At 47.9% G+C, this 21,947-nt stretch overlaps 1 long non-coding RNA gene across 1 annotated transcript; it reads right to left on the minus strand.

Annotated features, from left to right (window-relative positions):
- Nucleotides 1-7,450: 7,450 nt before the first annotated feature.
- On the minus strand, nucleotides 7,451-18,612 carry LOC123383450. Its single transcript, XR_006593189.1, has 4 exons — nucleotides 18,424-18,612; nucleotides 17,306-18,159; nucleotides 14,494-14,579; nucleotides 7,451-7,802 (listed from the first exon to the last, which is right to left on the minus strand). It is a non-coding gene; the product is annotated as an uncharacterized LOC123383450 (long non-coding RNA).
- Nucleotides 18,613-21,947: the final 3,335 nt, after the last annotated feature.

A 21,947-nucleotide genomic window follows, 5' to 3' on the forward strand; every position in this document is an offset into this window, starting at 1 on the left:
TCCAAACTCTTCCTCTCCATCCAGCCACCCGGGGACTGTCACGGAGTCAGTCTTCGGGTAGCATCATTTACAAGCTTCCCACTCCTTGCTTGAAAATTCTTCCGTGGGAAGGCAATCTCACAATAATAACTGATATTTGTTCAGTACTGCAGAGTTTAGGAATTGCTTCCACATGTACTATCTGTGAAGTATGTATTATTTTCCATAATTTATGGGTGAGGAAGCTGGTTCAGAGTCTTAAATTGAGGCCCTCTGAGTCCAAGTTCAATTACAGTCACTTCTCACTATGCTCCAAGCCCAAAACATCCCCGGGAAAACTTCGAACACCGTGCAAGGCTAATAGGGAAGAGACTGGAGAAGGTAGGACTTCCTTTGGACCGTGAAGGACAGGGAGGAATTGCCAGGCACAGAGGGCTGGGGGGCTGTGAGACCAGTGGAGGCCAGTGAAGACACTATTTTGACTGAGTCCAGGCTCATCTGGGGGACTGTCATGAAATCAGGTACCGGATAATGGGGACAACGTACAAGCAGAGAGTGAAAAGACAAGTGGTGCCTTAGAATGATCTGGTGGGGAGAGGGACCAGGAGGCATGGGATGGACTGAAAGAGGCAAGTGAGGCCATGGCCATCTCCTCAACAAAGTAGTGAGGGCCCAGCATTTCTTCATCCAGGGATTCTGTATGAAGAGTAGAAAACAAATACATAAATGACAGAAAGGGAGGGACACCTGGGTGGCTCAGTCGGGTAAGGGTCCGGCTCTGGATTTCGGCTCAGGTCATGATCTCATGATCCAGCCCCTCTTTGGGCTCTGTGCAGACAGCACCCGGACCTGCTTGGGAATCTCTCTCTCCTTCTCTCTCTGCCCCTCCCCTGCTCACATGCTTACGCTGTCTCTCTCTCAAAATAAATAAATGAACATTTTTTTTAAATGATTTTTAAAAAGAAAGGGAAAGGCTAAGCTGTGGGGCCAGGCAGACTGAGAGTTGAGTCCTGGCTCTCCCACTAACTGTGTGTCCTTAGATAAGTAACTTACCCTCCCAGAGCTGCATTTCTTTTTGTTTGTTTTTTTTGTTTGTTTGTTTTGGTTTTGGTTTTCTCAGGTGTCACACCTGCCCCTAGAGGTTTACAAGAGAAAACCTATGAAAAGCAGTCCTCTTGGCCCAGAGCACATAGAATTCCTTTTTGTACCCTCAGCCCAAGTCATAGAGTAGAAAATACATATACGTGGAAGTAATCAGAAAGCACTCAGCACACTGCCTCGTACAAAGGACTCATTTGCTATCCATTCACTCATTCCTTCATTCAGCAAGCATTTATTGGGAGCAACACTTTGTAAGGCTTTGGGAACATAGCTCTGTATAAAACAATATCCCTTCTCTCATGGGGCTAAAAGTTGGGACTCGATATAGTAAATATTAGCTAAGACTCTTGTTATGGTTATTATACATTCCATGTACTTCATAATTTGCTCAAACTCTGCCAGCATTGAAATGCTATTTAATATGATAGAATATTGGTCTAGTAATTTTGTTTTTTTTATGTTCATTCATTTATTTATTTAAGGAGAGGGTTGGGGAGAGCAGTGCAGAGAGAGAGAGAGGGAGAGAGAGAATCTCAAGCAGGCTCCATGCTGTCAGCACAGAGCCCGATGCAGGGCTCAAACCCATGAACTGGGAGATCATGACCTGAGCCAAAACCAAGAGTCCAATGCCCAACCGACTGAGCCACTCAGGTGCCCCTGGTCTAATAATTTTGTATTGAAATACATGAATTATATATGTATTGGTCTCTAATTAGCACTGAATTATGCAAGTTGTAGAACACAGAGGCATCGGAGTTGTTTTTATCCAATATGGTTCTCTCACTATAGGAAAGGTGTTTCATATGCCCATTTTCCCAATAAGATAACTGAGGCTCAAAGAGTAACAACAGACATTCTTCTGTAATAATCACATGTCACTGGTTTTGGTGTTTTCTCATACTTTACTACTGGGGCAAAGGTTTCACGATGTATGAAGATGTATCCCACATCTCATGCTCATCAGAGAACAAAGACCAATATCTATATGGAAAGCTGGTTAGTCTTCTCTATACCTAAGCTTTCATTTATAGTATGATAAAATAAGGGCATTTCTTTTTTCTTTTTTTCAAGCATTTGTAATTACTGGAAAAAAAAGAACCCACTTTTCAGTGGATGCATTTTCGTGTGATGGCAAAACAGTTGCCCTAGAAATTCATTCCCCCAGCTTGTGGCCTATGATTTGACCTACAGCTTTAAATGTAAAACACGCATTTCAAGATAATCGGGAGAGAGTTCCTTCTCTAATTTGCCCACTGGACAGAAATGGCACATTCATGGAAAGAAAATTATTTCTTCACATCCTTTTTTTAAAATTTTTGTTTATATTCATTTATTTTTGAGAGACAGAGTGAGACAAAGTGAGAGTGGGGGAGGGGCCGGGAGAGAGGGAGACACAGGATCCGAAGCAGGCTCCAGGCTCTGAGCTGTCAGCACAGGGCCCGACGCGGGGCTCGAACCCACAGACGGGGAGATCGTGACCTGAGCCGAAGTCAGACGCTCAACCAACTGAGCCACCCAGGCGCCCCTCTTCGTATCCTTTTGATTCAATAAAAACACTGATACTTTGTGTTTGGCAATTAGATTGCGAAGGTACTTCTGAAACGATCATTTTCCAAAGTTGTCTGTCTCTTCCACCACTCACCCAGCCTCTGAGAACACTGCACAGGCAAAAAGACAGGGTGGAGGCAGGCAGCCCAGCATTGTCTAAGCAGAGGCTACTAGACTGTGAGATCTGGAAGGGACCTTGGCATTTGTCTAGTCAATCCACCTCAAACTTGACCTTTCCTTTTGCGTTTGAAATTTCAAGCCTGTGAAAGACTGTCAGAGGCAACGCATAGGTTCTGACTAGGACGGTGGCAGTGGTAATGGTGTTTTCCCACCTCGCAGCTTCTATTCAGGATTTCAGAGGGAACAACGGTTCCTGGGTTTCAGGCACACCGTGGCTCAAGATTGCAAAGGACACCTAGTGACATGTTTGGAAAAATAGATAAGCTCTCTGGTGGCAGCCTCCGCCTCTCTCCCAGGGCTCCGAGGATCTGAAGGGCGCCCTCCCCAACTCCGGCCCTGAACATCATGAAACCTTGGACTCCCCGCACTGTGAGGATCAGGAAACCGAGCTACAAAGCCAAGGCCCAGTGAGAAAGCCACATAATGTCTTAAACGACATAAGAAAGTCCTTCGGGGGGGCGCCTCGGTGGCTTAGTCGGTTAAGCGTCCGACTTCGGCTCAGGTCATGATCTATCTCATAGTTCGTGAGTTCAAGCCCCGCATCGGGCTCTGTGCTGACAGCTCAGAGCCTGGAGCCTGCTTTGGATTCTGGGTCTCCCTCTCTCTGCACCCCTCCCTCGCTCACACACACACTCTCTCTCTCTCTCTCTCTAAAAAAATAAACATTTAAAAAAATTTAAAAAAGAAAGAAAGAAAGTCCTTCGTACGGTGCCAATTTAGCCCTACAGGTGGTGAGACTTGCACTTTAAACCTGAAAAGCCAGATTGAATTCCTTTTCTGTTTTCCCCTCCTCCTCCTCCTCTTCTCTTCTTTTTCTTCTTCTTTTTCCATAGCACCATCATCCCTGCCTTTATGTGAAGAGACAATGTGCATTTTTAAGAAGACCCAGCGGGGAGTAGGCATTTTTATTCCAAAGAGATACCACAGATAAAAAGAGTTGAAGAGAGTCAGGGTCAGACATCGTTTGACATTTGTCATTTTCTAACCACTGATGGGTGATGTCTACAGAGCTGTTGCTGTAACAACAACAAATTCAAATGAGCAAGGAAACTATAAACCTGCAGACATTCCGAGCATCTAGCTGAATCCAGGCTGTGCACACAGCACAGGGGGATGGCCTTTCCCATGTCCCTCCCTGCTCATGTAGACAAGCTTCTCTTACCCAGACTGACTGTGGATAATTCTAACCGACGTTTTCTTCACTCTCAGAGTACCCAGTGCCCTATTCCAGCATGCAGGAGGCTTGGGGGGAAGAGAGAGGATGCATAAAATTGGGCAGAACCCAGGAAGGGGCTTATGCCTTCTCACTTGCCACCACCTCCAAGAGAACCCTGCCTTTCTTCCCTTGACTTCTCAGGGTCAAGAGAAGGAGGTGGCTAACAAAAAAAGATGTATCAAGAAAAACTTGTAGGGGTGCCTGGCTGGATCAGTTGGTAGAGCATGAGACTCTTGATCTTGGGGTCGTTTTGAGTTCAAGCCCCATGTTGGGCACAGAGCTTACATTTTAGAAAAGTAAAAGAAAGAAGAAAGAAAGAAAGAAAGAAAGAAAGAAAGAAAGAAAGAAAGAAAGAAAGAAAGAAGAAAGAAAGAAAGAAAGAAAAACTTGTTTTCCAAAGACAATTTTCTGATTTTAAATAACTGAATGTGATTTTTTTTTTAAGTTTATTTTTGAGAGAGAGAGCGAGAGAGAGGGAGAGAGGGAGAGAGGATCCCAAGCAAACTCTGCACCACACCATCAGCACAGAGCCCAGTGCAGGGACAGAGGATCCGAAGCTGGCTCTGTGCTGACAGCAGAGAGCCCAATGAGGGGCTTTGAACTCACGAACCGTAAGATCATGACCTGAGCCAAAGTCAGACGCTTAACAGACTGAGCCACCCAGGTGCCCCAGCATATTAATTTTCATCACGGATTGTGGCTGGGTGTTGTAAGAGAAGGTTCTTTCCTGTTGCCCTCCGTGGGGCAGTGGTTGAGTAGTCGGTCTTTGGCAGAGCTTGGAGAATGGTGTGGTGAGAAGTCATTGGGTTGTGAATCAGAGGCCTCCAACTGAGTCCTAACTTTGCCACTATTCTCGACTCCAATTTTCTCATCTCTGCCCTAGACAAGATCCTGGTCCTCAGGAAACTTACCATTTAAAAAAAAAAAATTTTTTTTTATTAAGTAAACTCTACCTGCCAATGCGGGGTTTGAACTCACGACCCCGAGATCAAGAGTCACATGCTCTACTGCCTGAGCCAGCCAGGTGCCCTGAAACTTACAATTTTGGTGGGCAGACGAGACATGTCCCCCAAGAGACAACCGATGACCCACAACGGCAGGTGTGAAATACCAATAATTAGTCTCACAGGTGTTTGGAGAAAGTTTTTCTTTGAGTCTATTTTCTCTGTTCAACACGAGGAAGCCTTTTCAACGACGACGTTCCAATTTCTTGCCGCAACAGCTGCTGCCGCCGCCAGTAATTTCTAAGTCTTGGGTTCTGCGAGGCTGGGCTACTAGCCATAGGGACCGAGGGTGGCAGTGAAAACAGCGATATTATAAAGGTGGAAGCGCTGAACAGTCAGCAGTGCCCGATTCTCGCTGCACAGAGCTAGTCCTTCACTAGGAAATGAGGAGCAGCTGGCCGCGGGCCCCCCAACCCGGGGAGGGGCTGCTTCCCTAAGCGGAAGAAAAGGCGGCCAGAACTCCAACCCACCCCGGATCCAGGAAGGACCCCAGCTCTCCCACCTGCGTTGAAGCCCCCGCCACGCCTTCTGGGAAGAAACACAGCTACAAAGAGCCCCACGGCCTCTCCATTCATTGCCACATCGCTTTGTTGAATTCCATTTTAAATGTGACTTGACAATTGGACAAAATCATGTTTCAAAGAATGCACTGGACAGCATGCAGCAGGGACCCATTAAAATACTGCTTTGGTATATACAAAAATATACTCATTTTCACAGATTTAAATACTTCTCAGCTCTCTCCAAAGGACTGCATGACAGATGGTTTCAAAGCGAGTCACATTTACAAACAGCAGACAAAAATATTATTTAGCAGATTCTCTAAGAGTTCTTCTGAGCTTTCCAGAACCAATCTTTTCCCATGGGCTCTTTTATTTCTAATTTGTGGAGGCCAAAAGAAAAGTCTACTTCCTAGCAACCTCTGTCTGTGCATTTCTTTTTTCAAAAAAGGAATCGATTCTTTTTTTTAAGGTTTATTTATTTATTTATTTTTGAGAGAGAGAGACAGAGACAGAGACGGAGAATCTCAAGCAGGCTCCACACTGTCATCACAGACCCCGAAGCATGGCTCGAACTCATGAACCATGAGATCGTGACCCCAGCAGAAATCAAGAGTCGGACGCTCAATCGACAGAGCCACCCGGGCGCCCCGGCTTGTAAAGTTTTGGAAGAGGTCACGCGTCAAGCACACCAGGGGACTAGCCACAGACCTGCTCCTGTAATGCAGAAGCATCCACGGTCAGCAGGCACCGAGACGGACATTAACTCACAAGGCAGGCAGCGCGTGTTAGCGGCAGATAGCCAGTGGTCCTCACCATCAGAGGAGGGGTGAGGTCCCTGGGCCTTCTGGGGTTGGGTCCAGGCAAGGGGAGATATCCACACCAAAGACCTCCAAGGGCTAGGAGGGCATGTGAGATAAACAGGATGCCTTGAACAGAGGTCAAGGGGATGAGGAGCATTTGGAGATGGGCAGAGGGAGGAGAGTGGGGGACAGTCAGCTTGGGGAAGAGTGGAAGCGGAGGGGGGAAGGGCAAGTGAGCCAAGCCTAGGGGGCGGGTCATGTATTGACAGGGAATGGAGAAAGCCTGAGCAAAGCAACAATATATCTGGCCTGGGTTCTGCCTAATAGCACAATTGTGGGTTGTCTGAGTGAAGCCATCCTGCAAGAAGTTAGTGCATTTTCATCTTTTACAGTGAAATTTTCCTGTTTATTCCTCCCACTCATGTTCTAGAATTTTATTTATAACACTTTTTGGCCTGCTCTTTAAAGTGTGTGTGCGTGCCTCTGTGTGTGAGAGACTGACTGAGAAGCTAAAGTACTCTTATTGGGCTTTGAGCTTCTGGAAAGCAGGCCTCACGTACATTCCAAGTATTATAATTATGATCTATTATGCATAAGGAGAAGCAGTATAGACGGTGTCCCTCTGTTCTGGCTGCATCATCTTGTGTAGCTGCCTCCTGGGCTAATAGCCATCCAGCCTCGGCTTCCCATTTGGTCCCAGCAAGGCGGCCTGCCTGTGGCCCTGGGCCACGGGGCCTCCGGCAGTCTGACTCACTGTGCCAGCAGGGGCTTCAGAGAGTCACCGGGGCCAGTCCCCCGCCGTCAGGCAGGTCCGGGACCAGACCACCCAGACAGGTGGCTGAAGATGTCAAGAGAAAGGCCGCCAGCCCAGCTGGGCACCTGGCACACAGCTGAGCCCGCCTGGCAGGCAGCAAGGGCTTCCCCAGGTCTGACGGGGAGGAGTGGGCCTCCTTGCCCTGGTTGGTGGCCCGGCGGTGGCGGCAGCGGGCTGCGGAGGGACCGGAGAGAGCAGGCCCGGCCCACGCGAAGGCCGACGCGAGCCCGGGCATCTTTCCTGGCCCAGGGCCGCCTTGTCAGCCCCAGCTTGAAGCTGGACAGCCACTTGCCCTTTTACTGGGAAAGGGGCTCGGACAAGGGAAATCGTCCCTCTGCAGTCCGGGGCCCCGGGGGGGGGGGGGGGGACTCTTCCTCTGGCCCCCGGGGAGATAAAGACCAGCTCAGCACTCTGCCCAAAGTTAGATGGACACAACCGGCCTTTGTCTTCTATTGGCCCAAGGTGTGGCTTAACTCATTCATTGCTAGAGGGCAATACGATGAAGCGGCAAGAATCCTAGATTTTGGAATTGGGTAAACTTGTGTTTGAATCTTTTCTCTGCCCCTTGGCTCCTATGTGATCTTCAGTTTCCTCATCTGGAAAATGGGAATAAAAATAGTGTCTTCCTCAGAGGGTGGTTTTGCAGATTCAAAGTATCTGGAACACAAAATACAGATGACAGATATTAGCTCCCTTCAATTTTGGGGGGGATTTATTTACTTTTTTAAAGTAAACTCTACCCTCAATGTGGAGCTCGAACTCACAACCCCAGGGTGATCAAGAGTCGCATATTCTACCGACTGAGACAGCCAGGTGCCCCCAGCTCCCTTTCTTCTTTACCTTGATGTGCTATACTGACTTGAAAAAATGCATTTCAAAAAATATGAAGGATTGATCTCAATTTCTGTTGATCTAAATACTGCTTTCAATAAGCGTACCACTGCCTAGAATTTTAGCCAGTATTTTGCTATAGGGAGATGCGCCTGTGAAGCCATGATTTATATTAGGGTCTCATCTGTATATTCAGAACTTCTTGTTCCTATGGTGTTTTTTTTTGTTTTGTTTTGTTTTGTTTTGTTTTTTCTTCAGATTTGTTTTTCACTATTCCTGCAGAACTCCAAGCTGGATCCAGGCCTCTGGGTACGTTTTCATCACTGCCAAGTGGAGTGGAAGAATGCCTTCTTGTTTTTGCAGATTGAGGTTTCTGAACAAATAAAAGACCGATAGTACTGTCTTCATTTAACTTAATAATAATCCTTTCCAGGGTAGCCTGGGTGGCTCAGTCGGTTGGGCGGCTGACTTCAGCTCAGGTCATGATCTCCCAGTTTGTGGTTTGAGTCCTGCATTGGGCTCTGTGCTGACAGCTCAGAGCCTGGAGCCTGCTTCAGATTCTGGTCTCCCTCTCTCTCTGACCCTCCCTGGCTCACACTGTCTCTTTCTCTCTCAAAAATAAATAAACATTAAAAAATTTTTTCTAAATAATCCTTTCCATTGTATTAAATGAAATAACCTATGTAAAGTGTCCAGCATAGACTAGGTATTCAGTAACTAGCAGCTGCTATTATTATTATTACTTATTACTATTATTATTATAAAGCAGGAAGTGATAGGGGAAGACACTCAAGAGGAAAGCTTTATCATTCCTATCCTGGCCCGGAATGCGGAGTTCCCAATGGATATACATTACATCAAAGGCCCATTCAGCCATCTCAGCAAGATATTGAAATACCCCCATCGTAAGTCAATGAAGTCCCCATAGTTGTCAACTTGATCCTTGAGCCTGAGACCAGAGAGAAAGAAGAGGCTGGCCAGCCTAAAGTTCTTTTTAAATGCTCCAAACAAAAGGTTAATAAGGAAGTGGAGAGGCCCTTCCTGGAGGGACACAAAGGCAGGGCCCTCCCCTCAAGGAGCTTAGACTCTCCCCTTGGCTCACTTCTCTCCCTATTATACCCACTTGTATGTTGTTTTGTAAGTGTCCTTAAATCTTTTCTCAAGAGAGTCACTGGGAGATCACTAATTAGGCCTGTAAACCCATCGGGGACAAGGGCCCCTGGCTTTTATGTCTTGTTTCCTGTCCCTCTCACAGAGACTAGAACGGTACTCCACACGGGGCATAGCCTCAATAGAAGTTGCTGACTGTCTGACCTTGGGGACCTGGTCAACAGGCCAGTTAGAAGCCTCAGCTTAAGTTGTGTCAAGTGGCATTCACCGGTGACTGTGACTGGCTGGCTGGTTGGCTGGCTGGCTCAGACGGAGGAAAATGCGCCACAAAGTGCAAACATGCCAAGGGCAGTTCGGTCGAGAAAGCCAGGCTGTGAGCAGATGGGGGTGGGGGAGGTGGCAAAGGGGGTGGCTCCGTCATCTCCCGCAGTAGATTGGATATAATTACCTCTACAACGTGTGCCCAGATCACCTTCTGTGGAATTGAGTCTTTGACGGCAGACTGCCTGTTGAAAGTCTCAGAAGCCACAGGGAGCAGGAAGCAGGAGAGGGCGGGGTATGTGTGTGGGTACTTTAAAAGCCTGACCTTTTGAGATACGTTTAATACTGTAAACATCTGAGGTCTTTGGAGTGCCACTATCACCACCACAGCAAAGGCACTGGCTCTACGGGGCTTTGTGTGACATTTGCTTCACTGACCATATTAGCCAAAGCGCAACATTCTGGTTGATGATGGAAATTCAGGGCAGCCTTTTTTGTCTTGGGGTACAGGAAAGCCCACCAGGAGTCAGGAAGGATTCCTAGTGGAAGCACTGAGCTATCACTTAGTGACTTAGGGACTGTCCTGTCTTCTCTTCGGAGCCGGAGGACAATGTTCTGGAGGCCTGTTGGAGGGAGACAACAGATTTAATCCCTGTGGTTCCTGAAGGAGGGACAGGAACCAAGGGTAGATGTTACAAGGAAGCAGATTTCCACTCTATATAAGGAAGAGCTTTCTAACCCGCTAGAACTGTTAAAATCTAAATGGGTTGCCTGCGAAGGTAATGAGTTCTTCATGTGGGTGAGTGTTGAAGTTTCTGATTTCGTCTTCCTGACCACATATCCTGCTTCTTTGCTCAAATTTGCAAAACCGAAGCCCTAACCACCCATGATTCAAAGTGACTAAATATGAGACCCTGGCATCCTAACCTCAGCGGCTGTTGGGTCCACTGCCAACAGCCCTGGCGGATGAGATGGGGATTCCTTCCCCTGGAAATTGAAGTTGGGTCTCTCTCTGGGAGGAGGCGTGGCTCAGCCCCAGCACTTCCTGGGGTGAGTTAGGATGTTCCTGCTTTGACCCTGGGGGAGTTGGGCACTCCAGGTGTTGGGCCTTCCTTCCGTTGTTGGACTTTCCGGGTACCAGGCAGGCCCTCCGGGGCTGGGCCAGCTGGGCCAGGCACAGCCCTAGCATCCCACCTGTTTGGCCCCTCTCGGAGGCAAGTCCATTCTTCTGTCCCCAGGAAGAGCTGCCACCAAGCAAGCTTGGCAAGTAAATACAAGACATTTACAAACTCCAAACCATTTTTCACTAGCTTGCCAGTCCCCTAAAGGTACTCTGAGAGAAAAGGACATGAAATTAGCATTCTTGACCTTTGACCCTACACAAATCATCATTCCCTGAAAGGGTGGCTATTCACACAGCAGAATTCGGTCACTCGGGCCAGATAGACTCAACCTGGAGACTGTGTTTTGTGAGGCAGATTTAGGGCTACGTCCTGAGTCACGTCTCAGTTTTAAGTGTATTCAGCCCTTAAATGAATACTCATTTTAAAGAGAGCATTAGAGACTTTTGAGTGGTGCTTTCAGTAATAATACTTCACTCTTGGGAGGGGGGTGGGTATCCATCTGCAATTTACAGAGAATTTTCAAGAACCTGGACTTACCAGATTAAAGGAGCAAAGGCCCAGCACACCACTGAAACATATGTGCCCCATGAATGTGAAGATCTCAACCGAAAACTCACCAAGGCCCCTTGATTGTTTACATCCTCTCTTGCTGGCTCGGGACCAGCACTCCCATGAATGGGTACAAAGACCCTGTGGGTCCCCTCCCAGCCACCACCAACCTCCCCTTTGGCCCTTGAGGTCACCAAGAGCTTCCTCTCCATGAGATCGTCTGAGAGTAGTGGGGTGAAGCTGGCCAACCTGGGCCAAAGGCAACGGAGCCCTTTGCCAGAGAGCTGGGAGGGGCCGCAACCGCCCCTCCTCTGCCCCGGATATTCAAGGGCATTTGTTGGGATGAGGCCCGGGTGTTGGATGTAAGTGATGAATCACTGAATTCTGCCCCCGAAACCAATATGGCGCTGGATGTTAACTAACTAAAATTTAACTTAAAAAAGAAGTGGGACAAGAGTCTCAGAGCATACCTGGAGACAGAGTCAAAGATGAGAATCCGGGAAGAATCTAATGAGGAAATTCTTGCCAACGTGGGTGGCAGACAGGGTGTTTGAGCGTGAGGCACTCCCATTTGTGGAGGGCCTGTTAGGTGTTACTTGTTTCTAGGTGCTTTCTTCTGTTATCTTTAATCGTCCCAACAACTCCCTGAGATTGATGTTACTCTCCCCTATTATATGGGACAAGGACGAAACAGGCCAGGCCTGAGAGGTGCAGGCATCTGCCCAAGGTCACGCGGCAGGTTTCCGGATACTCCCATGCATCTAACTTGAGTGCATCTAACTCGAGTGCTCCTGTTCTCTGGGCTTGGCTGCAGCACGCCAGCTGCCCCAACACTACCTGACAGGGAGGAAGGAGGAGGCAGATGACAGGAGATGCTTCTCCCCGCTGAGTTTCTGCAGTTTCCAAACACAACACTGGGCCAGGGAGGGTCTGGAGCTGCTCTGCTCCTCTGGTGCCTGTCGGCCTCTTCCTGTGTTGACGCCCCCCCAGGTACCCCAGGAGCACACGGTCTGCAGTGGGCATGGCTCCCCCTCCCCTCCCCCACCTCGGACAAGCTGGAGCTCTTATCCTAGAATTCAACCCTCCCCGGAAGCAGGAATCTATGTGCTAATGTGTTAATCCTCCTATTCAAAAGGTCGCTACTTCCCTACTGTGGGGACCAGCAGCAGTCTATAACCCGCCCCATACAGTATTTCTGTCCCGGGGCGAGGCTTGTTCCAGCCTAATTATAGCACAAAGCGGAGTTTAGACCCACTCATGCAGTTGTTTAAATTTACCAGGAGCCAATAGGGCTAGGGGGTTTGGAAGGTGGCAATAGGGTCCCGACCGCTAAGTTACTGGAGGCCGCGAGATGGCCAAGGCTCTTAGGGAAACTAAGAGGACACAGAAGAGTATAGTGCATGTGTGGCCTAGCCAGAAAGATCCCCTTAAGGGGCAGGAGGGTGTGGGCAAATTACCCTACCCCTTAGCTGGGACCGGGACTGGCCTGGCCTCCTGGAGGAATGTGGTCCTCCCTCTGGTGTGCCATGGGAGCCTTTAAAAAGGTTGCCTCCGTTGTGGGAACCTTTCTTTCCTGTGTGGGAAAGAACTGGGCTCATGTTTCAACCAGACCATTCTGAGAAGGCCTAGAAAGAAGGGAATGGTGGGAACAGGCAACCAGGCCTTTCCTAGTGATGGCGGGCACTGAGAGGCAATGGCGACCTCCCTCACTATCTGGCTGGGGCTTCAGAGCAGGCATAGTTACGGGCACTTGCTCCTACTTTGCCGAACAGATGAAACAGAGGAGAGTCTTCAGGAGAGGAAAAGTGTATGGCATTCTGCCCCTCTCCTGCTTCTCCTCAGCTGCTGTCCTCTGGCAGTGGGGACCGGAGGAGGAGGAGGCAGCCCTGGTCACTGGACCTAGAAAGCTGCCGAAAGAACCAGGGATTGAGGGGAAGGAGCACTGGACTGGGAGTCAAGAGGCAGGGATCCCATCTCCTTCATTCCCTGGCCCTCTACTAGGGAACTCTGCAGCTCCAGTATTCCAGAATTTACCTCTCGAGGAGAGTTTTTAGAAGTTAAAAAAACAGGACAGGACATGAAACTAGAACCCACAGAGGACTCTTCCCCCAAGTAAGGCAAACCTGGGATGCCATGGTGGTTGCAGCCGCCACGGTGAGCAGCCCCACCCCCACCGAAGCACTCATGTTAGGTCGCACATAACCGACCCCTGGGCCCACTGAAGAACACGAGCCTATGGTGAGGACCTTCTGACCAGCAAAAGGGCCCAGGGCACCTGGCTGGCTCAGTGGGTAGAGCGCTGGACTCTTGATCTTGAGGTCGTGGGTTTGAGCCTGGGGTAGTGGGTTCAAGCCCCACGTTGAGTGTAGAGATTACTAAAAAGGTGGGGGCGGGGGCAGATCCTAACGAGCAAGGTGGGCAGAGTGGGGAAAAATGCACCAAATGCATCAGTGGTTGTGACAATCTTGAGATTGGGGATAATGAAGCTCTCCCCTTTTCCTTATTTTCCAACTTTTCAGGAAGGCAGCTCTATTAATTTTTCTAAAACTTGCTTTGCTAAAAGAAAGCTTGTCAGAGGCCATGATCTACGCGGCAAGGTGATTGGAGCCTTGACTGGGCTGACCATTTACTTTGGAATTGTACTGTCCAATAGGCTGACCACTAGCCACATTCAGCTATTTAAATGTCAATTAATTTAAATTAAGAGCAATTTAAAATTCAGCTCCTTCATTGCACTAGCCACATTTCAAGTGCTTAGCAGCCGTATGTGTTACTGGCTACCATATTGGACAGCACAAATATAGAATATTTTCAGCATCTCAGAAAGTTCTGCATAGTGCTGTTTTGGAACATCCATGGAAATGGGTTTGAAAGTCAAGGTAATATCAAATGTCTGCTAATGATGCACTGGCCTTACTATAGAGACCAAACATTAAAAAAAAAATTTTTTTTAATATTTATTTATTTTTAAGAGACAGAGTGTGAGTGGGGAAAAAGCAGAGAGAGAGAGAGAGAGAGAGAGGGAGATACAGAATCCGAAGCAGGCCCCAGGCTCTGAGCTGTCAGCACAGAGCCCGATGCGGGGCTCGAACTCACAGACCATGAGATCATAACCTGAGCCGAAGTCGGACGCTCAACCAACTGAGCCACCAAGGTGCCCCGAGACCAAACATCTTTAAAGCATCTACTTAAGGGGTGCCTGGCTGGCTCAGTTGGTGGAGTATGCGACTTGATCTCAGCATTGTGAGTCTGAGCCCCACGTTGGGTATAGAGATTACTTAAAAATAAAATCTTAAAAAAAATAAAGCACCTACTTGGAACCCTTTGCTTATGGTAATGGATTGTTCCACTTTATTTTCTTGTATTTATTCAAAGAGGTGAACTCAACCTCTTTGGGCAATACTTTGTTAGTTGCTACTGTTATTGCACGATTAAAAGTAATAGAACTATAATTCCTGAAAGCATGCTCTTACTGCTTTTAAGGTAGTAGCTGCCCTTGGCACATCCTTCTGGATCCCAGCTCTCATCCTCCTTCTGGATCCCAGCTTTGGTCCTCCTTCTAGAAGACAATCAGTCCATTTGAGAGGCTGCTATTTTGTGGGATGGGTGAGATCTCCTGAGAGATCTTGTAATGCCTGATAGGATTCCAAAGCTAATTGTTGCCCCCATATCTTACTCACAGAAAACTAGGCCTTATCATGGGTGTGGGAGTGGGGGGCAGAGGGGAGGTAGAGTGGAGGGGTGGGATGTGGGGAGAAGCCCAGGTAACAGTGGCCTTTAACTATTATCCTAATGTTTATAGAAAATGAAACAAATCCTCCTACAGAGTTCGGGAGCCCCCGGATAGCCTAGTCTTTCCCTCTGACTCCTCCCCCAACTAAGAAAAAACACCCTTACTGGATGGGCTCCTGCTGTGGTCTCACCCATAAAAACCCCTCGTGGTAGCTTAACTATCATTACCTGGGCAAGGCTATTCTGGCCAAGTGCTGTGCCGGGCACCAGGGACTCAGAAATGAGCAAAACCCAGTCCTTGACCTCATGGAGATCACGCTTGAGCAGGGGACACAGACATCTAAGCAGTGTATCTCAACCCAGGGTGCTAGGTGCTACCTACAGACACGTACAGGGTGCTGTAGGAGCAGAGAAAAGGGGATGTTGCACTCTGCGTGCAGACACAAGAGACGGATGAGTATAAATTCTCTAGGCCAGAAGGGATGAGAGGTGGGTTTTCAAGGCAAAAGCATGGAGCCATGGAACATCTGGCCTTGGGAGGCGGGGAGCAAAGACTGAAAAACCTAAGGCTCCGGCACAGGGAGAAGGTGGGTAGGAGCAGGGGGATGCCTGGGCGATGGGGTTGGCATGGCAGGCCACAGAGGACCCTATGTGGAGTCTGGACTTGACCTTGATGACAATGGGAAAGTCCTAGAAGGCATATTGGCAAGAATGGACTAGAGGGGATTAAGTCTGGACAGAAAAAGTCAGTGGAGTGTGTCAAGCCCTGCTTCTACTCCCAAGACACTGGAATCATTCACTCAAGGTCACTCAGCTTCCAACTCAGTTCTATCTGTCTCTACACTACATTCCATTGTCTCTGAGGACATACCACAGGTAACAGCCTGGGGATTAGCCAACAGACTAATTTCCATTGATTTAACTGGTTTATACAAAATGACACACAGTGCAAGGCACAGAAATATAAAGAAGAATAAGGCATGGCCACTGCCCTCAACTCCCCTGCTTTTTAAATAACCTAGATATGTATCAGAGGGGTTGACTGTAATTTAAACAGCAGTGAATGTAACAGTACTCTAAGACATCCAAACATGTTTAGAATTATAACGACTTCTAATAATAGCTTTGGTAATACAAACACCTTTAGCAGGAAATGATATGAGTTTAGGTAGAAATTTGTTCCACTGGGACTAAACTGTGGTATTTAGATCTTCTGACTGGCCCAGAGAAGTGAGCACATGACCAGAAATCCAAGTTAGCCAGTCCCTTCTATGGCCTTGGGAACATCTCATCTCTGCACATGAGCTTGTTCTTCTGAAATTGAGGACGGATCTAACAGCACTTCTCTATCTGGCAAGGCTATGCTAGAAAGTTTACTGTCAAGTCCCATTAACTATTTTCATATACACTCATATATGTAGAACATTTCCCTTTTATGCTCCTTTTTTTCTTTTCTTTAATTTTTTTTAATGTGTATTTATTTTCGAGAGATACAGAGACAGAATGCAAGTGGGTTAGGGGCAGAGAGAGAGGCAGACACAGAATCCAAAGCAGGCTCCGGGCTCTGAGCCATCAGCACAGAGCCCGATGCGGGGCTCAAACCCATGAGCTGTGAGATCAATACCTGAGCCCAAGTCGGAGGCTCAACCAACTGAGCCACCCAGGCGCCCCATAGGCTCCTTTTTTCTTAAAAAAAAAAAAAAAAATCCGCCTTACTCTATTTCTCAGGAGGATTTGGTTCTCTCTCCCCCTATGATTTCCATAACATTTCAAAACTCCTCAAATGAAAATATGCGAGTCATGACTTGTGGGTAGCAAGTTAGGACGTGTGGGACAGTTAGGGGGAGGGCAAACTCTGAGATTTGCCAGCAATTGTTTTCTCTCTCGATGCGAACGAACGAAAAGATCATGTTATTTATACAGCATAAGGTTCCAGATTTTCAGGAATGAAATCTGAGCCCCGCATGTCAACATATTGGTCTGGTCTGTCTTGGAATCTACAGTAGATGGATTTCTTTGTGCTGGGAAACATTAGGAAGGTCAATATTCTTTTCTGATTTTTTTTCTTTTAAGAAAAGAGTTCATTCTCACACTCTAAAGTGGTGGTATTAGATAGCATCCAGATAATACACTCAATGGTCGCGCCGACTTCAGTTTCAAACATAAAGCCCCGGGGCAAACAGCTTTTATGTATTCAGTTACATGTTCTTTACTTTACAGATAATGTTTTTCCACAAAGACTCCCAGCCTGGGAGGAAATACAGAAGTGAACAATCCAATGAAATAATAATAATAGTGATGCTAATAACGAGGAATCCCAAATTGCAAAGAACCCAGAGAGAGATCAAACCGGGCTTCCCAGTCAACCATGAATCGCCCCGGAAAAGGGAGCCTGAGAGAAGCAGGTGGGGCAGAGGCCTCCCCGCGAAGGCGGACGGATGGCCCTGGGGGAAGTGGAAAGAGAGCTGGGCCGGGGATCACGGGAAGGGACCAGACTTCAAGTCCCGGCCTCTTCCTGAGGAGCTAGCTCTGCAACAAGGTATAATCACTTACCCTCCAAGGCCTTCAGTTTTCTCATCTTCAAAAGAAAGGGGTTGGCCTGGACCTGGAGGAAAGGGCTCTGGAGCCCGACAGCTGGAGGCCTGCCCCCTGGCTCTACCACTGGCCTGTGTGGAGCCCTGGACGGTTGGTCTGTCTCCGGGCCTCAGTTCCCTCCCCTGTAAAATCAAGGACCATAGTACTTCCCTGACTGAGCTACGCTGGGAATTAAAGGGATAGGGTGTTTGAAGTATCTGGCACATAGTAGGCAGCGCTCTGGAAACTCGAGTTCCCTCCCCGCTTCCTCTGGAAGGCCCTCTCAGCGCTAAAACACTCTGGCCCCGATCCGGTTCCTTTGTCTCCAAAATCCAGTCCACGGTTTACCAAGAGCCCCAGTTCCCAGTCGCTACGGGGGCACGCACACCTGAATTGCTTCTTTCAGTTTTCCGAATTGCCACTGAAACTTGCTTCTCGCGAAGTATTTGCCCCGGTTCAGCATCTCTTAAAGCGCTTAGCCACACTTTCTGCTTCCTCGACTCGGCTTCAACTTCTCTTCCCCCAGGCGGTGGCGGAGCGCAGCTGAGGGCGACTGGGACAGCCCGGGGACAGAGCTCGGCCACCCGTTTCCGCCCCTCCAGGTGTTTCGTTGCAGGCCCAAGATTCAGCAAGTGTTTCCCACGAAGGAAGGGCCCCGACCCGGCCCATCTTCCGGGCCGCTGGCCTTGGGATTCGCAGATCCCAAAATAGGGTCCCTTGGGGGGTTGGTCTGTTGGTGGTTTGACTGACGTGGCCTGGGTAGAGGGCTGCTGCGTGGTGGTCCTTCTTTGGGAAGGGAACTCCTTGTTCGGAATTCCTTAATTCCAGCGAGGCTTCAGATACATATTTATAAAAGTAACATATATAATTTACATATATTTATAACAGTAATATAACCACATTAGAGAACCTTTGAAAAGCAGAGCAAAAGAAAAGCCCCTCCCCCTTTATAATTACAACTCCCAAACGCAGATATTTTGCTGTGCGTTAGTTTAGTCATGTTCTTTGAGTCCTTTCCCAAAGCTTTCATTTAGTTAGTTCTATATTTATTTACACACACACACACACACACACACACACACACACACTTTTCGTACCTCGCTTTTCGGGCTGCGAACTTTTCTAGGTAGATCCTTCGTAGTCATTATTTTAGTAGCTGCAGACTCCACGAGTGTATTTTACAACTTTCTTGTTGTTGGCCCTTTGGGTGGGATCCAATGCTCTTGTGTTGTGACTAACACTGCCTGGACTATATATTAGCATAATGCCTTGTCGCCCAAATGTCTTACCATTTCCTTCAAGTCATCTCCTAGAAATGAAAATATAAGGTTAACGAGTATGAACACGTTCATGGTTCCGTCAGTCTTGCCCAGATGCTGTTCCAGGCGGTTGAACCAACATACACCCTCACCTCTGTAAAATGGTGGTTGTTTGTTTGTTTGTTTGTTTGTTTCTCCCAGGGCAACTGTGCTGTGATTTCCCGTGAGAGGCGCACCTTTATCTCCCTTGAGTTTGATTACTTGTTTTTAAAGCAAGCCTTTTGAAGCGAGTGGGATTTGAATGAAGAAAGATGGCTTAGTGAGTAGAACCTGGGAAGTTGTCCCGGTCGTGATGTTCCGAGGTTTGGACAACAAACCGAAGAGAAACAGCATTTATCCAGATGGTGAAAGCTGAGGTCAGGCCTGGGTGGAGAAAGACCAATGGTGAGAGAACAATGGCCCGCATCCGCATCCCCAAATTGTTTTAGGAGTGGGGGCTGAGGGCTGCCAGAATCCCAGCCTGAATCCGAATAGGTTGTCCCTGAAGGCTGCTGGGTAAGACCTGGCAAGGATTCTGACTCCTAACTGCTCAGCTATCTGAAGACCCAGTGTCCCAGAGCTTTACCGCTGCCTCATTGAGGGTGTCATCTCCTCTCAGGCCCCGTGTGGTGACTGTGAGACGGCAAGGATCTCTGTTTACCCAAACATGCTTTACTCTCCCCTGGATCAATGAAAGAATGTGCCTCCTGCTCAGTTTCAAGTACCTCCTCTTTCTCTGCCGATGAAAGTAGAAACTATGTGGGCTTAGCGGGTTTGTGGTATACAAAGCCAGAGTTGAGTTTTCTTTTTTTTTCTTTTTAGAAATTGTATTTTCTTCTTCTTCTTCTTCTTCTTCTTCTTCTTCTTCTTCTTCTTCTTCTTCTTCTTCTTCTTCTTCTTCTTCTTCTGAGTAGGCTCTACACCCGTCGTGGGGCTTGAACTCACATTCCTGAGATCAAGAGTCACACGCTCTATTGGCTGGGCCAGGCAGGTGCCCCCCGAGTTAAATTTTCAAAGGCATTTGTCTCCTAGTCCCTTATTTCAACTCCTCGTTATTTCACTAAAAAACGTCGCCGGTTTGGAACATGGATTATGTTTGGTCACCAATACCGATGCGTTCTTATTCCACCACTTTTCTATTCGGCACAGTCTTCGAAAATGTGGTTAGGTAGCACACATCGTCTGGAGAGAGAGACAGAATCCCAATCAGACTCCAGGCTCCATCCGAGCTGTCAGCACAGAGCCCGACACGGGGCTTGAACCTGTGAATCCGAGCCCTGTGAATCCTGAGATCATGACCTGAGCCGAAGTTGGAGGCTTAACCGACTGATCCACCCAGGTGCCCCGGAGATTTTATTTTTTTAAGGCTTCTCTACCCAACATGGGGCACAAACCCACAACCCTGAGATCGAGAGTCGCATGCTCCACTGACCAAGCCAGCCGGGCGCCCCATCTCTCTCCTTCTCTTAGATTTATATAATATAAATAAATATATATGGAGAGAGAGTTTATATAACATAAATAGAGAGAGAGAGAGAGAGAGAGAGAGAAAGAGAGAGAAGCAATGGAAGGAAATATTCCAAAACATTCGCATCAACATAGTATGTTGCCAGATGGTGGTCTTATAGCAAATTTTAGATTTTTTTTTTTTTTTGAGGAACAAGAGCCAACTCTTTAATTTGTTTCTTCTTGCATTTGCAGTACTCCTCGATGACATCCTTGGTCTGAGACTCTGCCACAGTCCTTAACTACTAGGCAGCCGCAGCCGACCGCTTTGCGGGGTTCTCCTTCTGTGTCCGTCTACCTCCTCCCTACCCTAGTTTCTTGTTGTCGTCAAGCTCGATTAGGTGGATTTGATGTTGGGCACAAAGGGCCTCCACCAACTTGACATACACAGGCTCGTCACAGTTGGACGCAAGCATACAAAGGTGGGTTGGTGATTGTCGAAGGCTCTGGCGGCTCCGCGGGTTCCCGGTGCTTGGCCACGGTGGGTGAGGGCGGTCTTCAGCGCCTCTTGTAAAGCAGTATTACTGTCCAGTACACCTCCAGCAGCGACACCTTCCTCCGCCAAGGCGAAGCGGTGGGGCTGAATCTTGGATGCACCCCTGCCTCCGAGCTGCGGCTAGATTTTTATCGTGCAGTACTGTGTTCTCCAAACATTCCCGTAACAAGGATGATTTTGCTTTGATATTTGGAAAGACAGTTAAGAAAGCAGCAAGTCGTGTTTCTTCCGCTTTTCAGCACGTTTGAAAAATGCAGTTTATTAAGGACCATCTAAGGGATCCATCACCTAGCAGATTTTTATTTAGCATTTAAAACGTGCCGGCCTGGAGCTAGGCACTGGAGACAGGGAGAATCATAGGGGAAGGGAGAACTGCTTCACTGAGTACCTGTTATTCACCAGGTATATTTTTAAAGCAATCTCTGCTCGAATTTACGACCCGATAACGAGTCACGTGCTCTATTGAGCCGTGTGACTGAGTCAGCCAGGTACCCCTACTAGGTACATTTCTGATATTTACTCATTTCATCTTCCCCCCCATCCTGGGAGGCAGATTTTCGCAACTATTAGTGATACAGATGAGGATTCCGAGGCTACCAAATACCGTGTGCCAATGGCTAAGGCCATGCAGGAAGCTGGTGGAAATCCCGGGCCTGGAAGGCAGGTCCACCTATTCCAAAGCTTGTGCTCGTTAATTATAGACTATTTTTCTCCCATAATATATACTCATGCAATATGATCCCTGGCCTTTCAAACCTCACAGTCTAGTTGAGAAGATAAATACAAATACCAATACTAGCAGTCCCCTGGTTAGGGACACTCTTGAGTGTTTTGGGGAGGCTGGACTGGGCTGGGCGGCGATGATCTTGCCTTCTATTCACCCCAGCCTTGCCTCTGACGGGTTTTTGTTTTGACCCTGGCAGGAACCGCCATTGCTGTCCCAGGTCATCAGATTGCAAATCTAGGTTTTATTCTGGCCTGCCTTTAACAATTAAGGCGGGGCCTCTCCAGCTTTAATGCACATACCGGTCACCTGGGGATCTTATTAAAATGCAGATTCTGGAAGAGTAGGTGTGGGGGTGGGAGCGGGGACTGGGATTTTGTATTTCTTTTTAGCAAGACTTTTTCATTTTCGTTTTAACTTATTTATCTTTAAAAGTAAGCTCTATGCCCAATTTGGGGCTTGAAGTCTAGACCCCGAGATCAAGAGTCACTTGCTCTACCAACTGAACCAGTCAGGTGCCCCTGGGAGTCTGCATTTCTAATAAGCTCCCGGGTGATGCTGATACGCTAGTGGAGGGTTGGGTAGCAGACACTAAGG

Source organism: Felis catus, chromosome X (genome assembly GCF_018350175.1).
Source record: "Felis catus isolate Fca126 chromosome X, F.catus_Fca126_mat1.0, whole genome shotgun sequence".
Lineage (NCBI taxonomy): Eukaryota > Metazoa > Chordata > Mammalia > Carnivora > Felidae > Felis > Felis catus.